We start from the raw sequence: 7,493 nt of genomic DNA on the forward strand, positions 1-7,493 counted from the left end.
GCACACGCACACACACACACACATACAGAATGTGCACACACAAACACTGACAAAGACACACACACACACACACACTTACATACATGCATGCACTAACACTCAGTGAGCACTGTGCAATTGTGGGTGTGCATGGAGAGGTGGGGGTTTGGGGGGCATTAATCTTTTTCAGGCCATTATCTTAAAGCAACTCCACAAAGGAATTTATATTTATGCCCCTTGGTGTCAATATTCAATGCCATTTTGCGCTAAGGGGGTACCCAGTTAGTCAGTAAATCGACTAAATGGGTTATGATTCTACCGATCAACATACATAGTACATCAAGTTTCCCATGCACGCACTGGCAATGTCAGAGACTTTATTCTCCATATTATATAAGTATTATAGCATCAAAATGACACTGAAGCCTTTATTTCAAGGTAAAGGAAAAGCATTGTTCTCCTTGAACAAATTTTTTATTTGAAATATCTTAAATTTAATATATGACTGGGGGGAAACTTCACTAAATCAGCTATAGTAAGTTGCAGTTATTTTTGCTGCTGTAGCACTCAAATATATACTTACTTCAAAATTAACTTCTACATTGCAGCCACTTTTCATCAAAATAGTCAAATCTTGTTTGCTCCAGCCAAAAATAATACATCGTAGCCAAAAATAGCCAAGAGAATAGCCATTAACTCGCTACTAAATGATTTACACATCTCTTCTTTACCAATTGAAATAGGATACACTGTAAAAAAAATCCGTTAATTTTCTGATTGAAAAACTGGCAGCTGTGGTTGCCAGAATTTCACCGTAATAAATCTGATACAAAAATTCTGTTATTTTTCACGGAAAAACCCAGCAGCTAGATTACCAGAACTTTACCGTAATAAATACAATAGCAAGAATTCCGTCATTTTAACGGTGAAAGACTGGCAGCTGGGTTGCCATGAATTTGACCGTAATAAATCACGGAAAAACAATTCCGTCATTTTAACGGTGAAAGACTGACAGCTGGGTTGCCGCCAATTTCACCAATAATAAATCTGGAAAAACAATTCTGTCATTTTAACAGTGAAAGACCCGGCATCTGGGTTGCCAAAATTTTGCCGTAATAAATACAGTTTAACCATCTCTACATTTACGCTAAAATTTATGTTGATTTTACGATTACCTTTTGTTTCAAACACATTTTACTGTATACATTAACTAACTCCTAACAAATGCGTCTGAACAGTCTCTACAACCATTTTACCTATCCTATGTTTTACCACACAAATCAACCATACAATTAACAGTTTGGTAAAAAGACAACTTTATTCCTAGAACTTACAATCATCTATGCCCTCATCAGTTAATAAGTTGTTGGTTGGCCATTCTGCCCATCTTGTACCAAAATGTCTTGTCAAAAACAATGAGCTTGAATAGAATTACCAGGAATACCTCCCCTTCTTACATAGCAATTAGGCATAAGTCCACAGATTTAAACAGTCTTATGGCATGGAAAAGTCCAGGTCTGCAAAACTTTGAGATGTTTCAAAGGTGTTGCCTTTCTGTGGCATGTGAAGTCAAAAAAGGGACAGCACTGGACATCAAGAATCTACCCTGGCTTGTAGGTGTGCCGAAGGAGAAAGGTCAGCTGCTTCAGCCCTTTCTGGCGCCATTGCATGGATCAGGAACATTGGCATAGGAAGAGAAAACAAAGGCACTTTTAAGTCATATCTACAATGAGTACTGGTAGAATAAAGCAATTCATAAATGTACTGTCACATGCAATTGCCACCAGCTCAGTAGGTACATAGTTTATAGTTAAAAGTTGAGAATATAACAGATAGTAACAAAAAAGGACCCCATAACAACGCTGATTAGGCTCACCATGGACTGCTACTGCCGAGCGAACCAACAAGCCTGTGTATCTTTCCCTTCTTCAGAGGTGAGCGGGACTTTGGCTTGGTCTGGCAGGAGTGAATTGATGAAACATTATGACTGACACAAAGGAACATAGTGGGAAAATAGGCAAAAGGTAGTAGACAGCCAGGGCTGTACTGGAGACTAAACTCAAGTAAACAGTTTACCCCTCTCAAATTTGAGTTTATCCACCCCTCGATGGAATTTATGCATGAAAATCAACTTAAATTGTAACAATTGCGAACCCGATTGTAGGCTCTGTGTGTGCATGGGCACAAGTCAAAAAATCCAGTCAGCGAGGCGATTCGTCCAAACCCACATCTTCCAGTAGTAGTGTTCTACTCACCTACAGCTGTATTGCTTTCTATGGGTGAACTGTGGGCAAGTGGGACACACTCGCAAAATGTCAATCTATAAACACTTAGAAATTCAAGGTTTCTAAGTGATTATAGATTGGTTTATAGAAGGTTCAACATTGCATAAAACTTCGTTCAAAGTATTATCGGGTCTCTACATATGAACTTCGAGCATAAAAACATTGTTTGAGCACAGTTTATAAACACGTTTGTTTCTGAAGACTGCACATTTGCTTATCCTAACAATCCAAGATGGTGGCGAGAGGGAGGGCTAAGGCAAGCAAATGTGTCTTCAGAAAAAACTTTTAATGAACTCCGTGTCTACATATGAACTTCGAGCATAGAAATCATAGTTTGAGCACTAACCACTAACAAAATTAGCAATATCTTACCTTTAATATTAGATGACTGCCAACTTGAAAAGCTGAGGAAAAGGGGCTGACCTGCAAGGACGAGACAATGTTAACTTTCACCAATATATCACATTGTTATAACTTACATCTTTGACATGTTGCCACATGTGGCTGCTAAATTGTATACAATGTGAATGAATGAAAAGCCAAAACAGAAAGTTTTCCAGCATACCTTAGACATAGCAGCTTTATTTGGGCCTGGGTCTTCCTTGAACACAGTGATAATTTCTGGCAGAGAGGGGACTCAATCCTAAGTCGACCCAGTCGTTCGTGCTGCTGTTTGGCAGGTCAAAAGAAAATTTAAGGGTGAATGGCACACACACAAAAAAAAAAAAAATACATTAGCAAACTTATTACATATTATATTACATTACATTTACTTATACAACCAAGCATTTCAATTAAAAATGTTAATTTGCTACCTGACAGTTCTTAAGTATGTCTAGCTTAGCTTTGAAAAGACTTGACATAGCAGTATTGTCTCAACTAAGAAATGTAAAATGCATTCTATTGACTTACCAGCATAGTGGGCCTACAGGTCTCTTGTGTGTCCTAGCCCTCCTTCAAATGTAAGCAGGGTGTTGTGTCCTGTTCTAGATGGTCTGATCTGGAAGAGGGGATTACCAGGGGATTGATGAGACATTAGGGCTGATGCAGTAGGAGCAAGATGTAATGTTGGTGGATAAGCATTATAAATGAAAGAGACCAACCCTTTCACTCCATCACACTGGCACTCACATAGGGAAACGGTGCATTTCAAAGCTTCTACAGTCAAATCTTGTGTAAACAACGATTTGCCAGTGTGAAGGCGATAAAAATGAGCTTTTAAGGACGAATACCTAGAAAACACACGTTTACAACCAATTCCAACACATTTGAAGACAACACGGGGTTCATTGCTGTGCAGTTTGCAATGCAAAACATACCCCTTTAATGAATTCAGAGCCAAACCACAAATGCAACATGAATGCATAGTCAAGCCAGCAAAGGCCATCAACACTAGCCTATCTGAACTAGCTAGTCTCCTAGCCTTAACTGCACTTTAATGGGAGCAGCCACATGGCACAGAAACACAAAACCTTTATCAACAAGTATGCCAAGAACATGGCAGATTAAGATGAAAGGCTGAATACAGATAAATTACAACAGTAACATTGGGCAAGGGCAAAGTAAGCCCTACAATTAAGCAATTTATCAATTGCAAACCAAACACAAATTCAATAGGCTACTACTAGAGCCTCAAAACATCTCTCTCTCTCTCAAAGACAACATCTGAAGGAATAAAACTAAAGTTACCAATCTACCCTATCCCCACAGCCACAATGGAACTAGGCTAGGTTGCCTAAATAGCTGGTAACCGAAGTTTACTTAAACCAGCATAACAGTACAAACAAAATCTGAAATATAAAAGAAAAGAAAACTAATGTTGGGGAGAGTAAATATTAAGTCCTCAGCAATGCAATGATATTTCTACCTTTCCCTTAGACTCAACAGACGAAGCACTTCGCAATGCACGCCTTAGCAGACATACAGCTCCACAAAATGTGACTGGAAAGCATGGCTAAAACGAGCGCGAAAAAAAACTCCTCCCCAAACGTTCAGAAACTCTATTCACCACTTCACTTCTAAATAAATAGCCTACTCCTAGTAAAGAAAATGTAAAAACTTACCTGTAGACGTCTCTCCCAACATACCTGCAACATAAAGATTAGGCAACGTTAACTTGCATCAAAGCAATACGATTTCCAATGCACAATTTTCCTGTTAACATTAGCCAAAATGATGCTTTAACTCTAGCAATTATCCAATTACTAACTGTAAAGGTCCAAACAATAAATGTATTGAATAAAACATGTTTAACACCTAATGTACTTTACCTAAAGTTTTGCCTGGAAACATAAAGCAAGGCTAAATGACTGGAATTTCAAGCTTCTGTGCACAATGAAGGGATTAACATTAATGTTAATAAAATGGCGTTCTCAATCAGAACTCAGCTAGATATTTCACACTGATAAGCAATTGACATTCCAGCTCAGAATGTAGACTTAATGACAGTAGAGAAAACGGTGTAGACTAACTATGATATCTCCGTTTTTATTACAAGTTAGAATCGAAGCACAATATACATAATATAAGGTAATGTTGACGTTAATCAAAGCATGGTCAGAAATCTGAATGCTAGCTGGCAATTTTGTCATAGGCTAACGTTATCCTACAACAGAGATTCAGATAAGATAAGATAGTATTTTATTCATCCCGAAGGAAATTCTAGATGTAAGTCATTGCAAACACAAGAAGCTTAGAATTGCATTACTAATTAATACTTTTAATCAGATTGAACTCTTCAATTTATTAAATTGTCGTTTTCATTACTTACCATCTCACAAATCACTGTCTCCTTAGCGAACAAAATGGCGGTTGATATTTGGCCATGTGGTTTAACTAACAAAATGCAGCGCCATCTATAGGCTAGCTTGGGGAAATACCTTGGGGGAAATTCAGTGATTTAATGCACATGGACTATAATCATAGACAGCTAATGCATATTAATTCGTTAATTTAATTTACATAAATGATTTATATGTATAAATTAAAGAAGGGTGCATAGACAATAGATAAATTGTTTAAGCACCCTTCTTTGATTCATCCATTAGACTACCTGCAGTGAATTTTAACAGCGGTAACCAGTATTTTTTACAGAAAATAAAAGCAAAATATTAATGTGTTCTGTGACAGCCAAACCGCTAACCTTTTGACTGCAGTGTCTAGCTTAACTGCTTGTCAGCTAGCTAAAAAGTTTGAGTGTTTAAACTAACATAATATATAGTGGTCTATTTAGTGGTGTATGTGCCCTGACTAAGTTAGTGGTGGTATATAAACCACAATTTGTGTTGATAGAAGTGCCAATTCGTGTAGAAACATTTTAATCACATACAAATGTTTGTGTTACAGCTCAGGTAGTCACCGCCATCTTGGTCAGACTTTTTTGTAACTCCCGCCTCTAAACACAAACACGGGACCTGATTGGTTCACGAATGGTCCTCATTTCGCCTGCCTCGGTGATTCGCTGTCATTTCGCCAATACCAGGTACTAACCAGAACGAATTTCGTCTCATTCAACCAAAGATTGTTAATCTTTGATTCAACCTCAATGAGCTGCTTAAATTCCATGTGGAAACCGACAGTTAGATGAGGGTAAAAGCCGCAAAGGGTAAAAAAAAGGGTAAAAGCGAAAAAAAATTGTGTCCTCCCTTTATATATTATGGCATGTTTTTTTTTTTTTTCTTAACGGTTAATCAACGTCTTTTCTATACAAAAAAAAAGGTGAAATATATGGTTCCAGCTGGTAAACATATTTACAATACTTAACTGTTGTAAAAAATGTTTTCTACCGTTTCTAAGTTTACTGTTTTGTACTGTTGCCATTTCACAAATTTTCACCGTAAAATCTACGGATATTTTTTACAGTGACAGTATGCTATCAGAAGGCTGATTTAGGGATGGCTAATAACTAGCTTGGTACTAACCAACTATCTTGCAAAGTAAGAGCAAAATGTGTATTTACAAGTTTTACAGTTTTTCTCGATTGCTTTTACCTGCTTAAGTAAACTAGAACCCACTTGGTCTTCATGACTACTTTCTTTGCACAGCAGAAGTAATCTCTTGCGAATGTGTTCACACATTTTCATTGGGTTCACACATTTCTCACACCCTTTTGCAAAACAGTTAACACAGGCGTCATTCAAAAGCCCCAAACTCTATTGGTTTTCCCATGCTAAACAAAAGGAAAACATCTTTTTACAGGTGGTATAGATTCCTTGCATAAGTCTGAATCTCTGATACACCTGTGTGAAACTCCTTTGCACAATTCTTCAATCAGCAATCATTCATTATACATAAGAGATGTCTGTTCTGTGTTGCTATTTGCAAGTATGGATCTAATGCACATTTAGACAAAGTACTGTAGTGCCTATTTGGTGGAGAAAACAGTACAAAAGGTGTTTACTGTAGGTCTATTTCGATGAAAGTTGTAGTTCAATGAAATTTACAGTATCTTGGGAGGAATGAATAAATACATTTTTTATTCAGCACATTTTGTCTTTTCACAGTTTTTTCTGACCAGAAAAATGAGAAAGAACAGACATAGCAAAAATGCTCATTTTGAGAACTAGATTTTGCATTTTGTTGCCCAGTGTGTAATGATTGATTAAAGAGTGTTTTTGAATTGGCAACAAGTTGTAGTGTTTGAAGGCAAGATTTGCTTTTGCTGCATGTTTTAAGTGTTTTGAGAGAGTAACAGCCTTTTGCAAGCAAAATGTGTCATTTTGTCCAAAGTGCTTTTGTTCAGACACAGGTGTTAACTGTTTTGAGAATGTGATGTCAGAGTTGACACAGGTATCAAAACGATATGTTGTAGGCTACTAACCACTTCAGCAACACACAGTTAAATCTTCCTGCCGTGGTGAGTTCTCTGTGCATGGATGCTGCTTTCGGGGCCAGAACTATAAAGAAAATAGAGACTACTCTGCCTGTTGATACTTATTAACAGATAGCCCATTTCATCCTGCATCTTTAGGAAGAAACCAATATCTCAGAGAAGGAGGTCTATGACGTTATGGGACAATATGACATAATTACAATGATTACGTTTGACTCATACCGTAGTACAAAATGATAATAATGACACATTACAGAGATAGCAGTATACAATAATTAAAATAGCATTGTAAAAAGTCAAGGCATTGAAAATTGGGTGGGCACGTGTGCAGATAGCTTATAATAGGCATAATGCCTCTGCCGACACCCACATTACAAACACATACACACTGACTGACA

The 7,493-nt window shown here is 37.3% G+C and overlaps 1 long non-coding RNA gene across 5 annotated transcripts; it reads right to left on the reverse strand.

Annotated features, from left to right (window-relative positions):
- Nucleotides 1-1,431: 1,431 nt before the first annotated feature.
- On the reverse strand, nucleotides 1,432-5,120 carry LOC125302268. 5 transcript variants are annotated; one of them, XR_007194877.1, is made up of 7 exons: nucleotides 5,035-5,120; nucleotides 4,328-4,351; nucleotides 3,177-3,264; nucleotides 2,830-2,933; nucleotides 2,637-2,687; nucleotides 1,856-1,935; nucleotides 1,432-1,634 (listed from the first exon to the last, which is right to left on the reverse strand). It is a non-coding gene; the product is annotated as an uncharacterized LOC125302268 (long non-coding RNA). The 5 variants fall into 5 exon arrangements; XR_007194878.1 differs by lacking the exon at nucleotides 5,035-5,120 and adding an exon at nucleotides 4,535-4,651; XR_007194880.1 differs by lacking the exons at nucleotides 4,328-4,351; nucleotides 5,035-5,120 and adding exons at nucleotides 3,368-3,496; nucleotides 4,132-4,240.
- Nucleotides 5,121-7,493: the final 2,373 nt, after the last annotated feature.

Source organism: Alosa alosa, chromosome 10, assembly GCF_017589495.1.
Source record: "Alosa alosa isolate M-15738 ecotype Scorff River chromosome 10, AALO_Geno_1.1, whole genome shotgun sequence".
Classification (NCBI taxonomy): Eukaryota; Metazoa; Chordata; class Actinopteri; order Clupeiformes; family Clupeidae; genus Alosa; species Alosa alosa.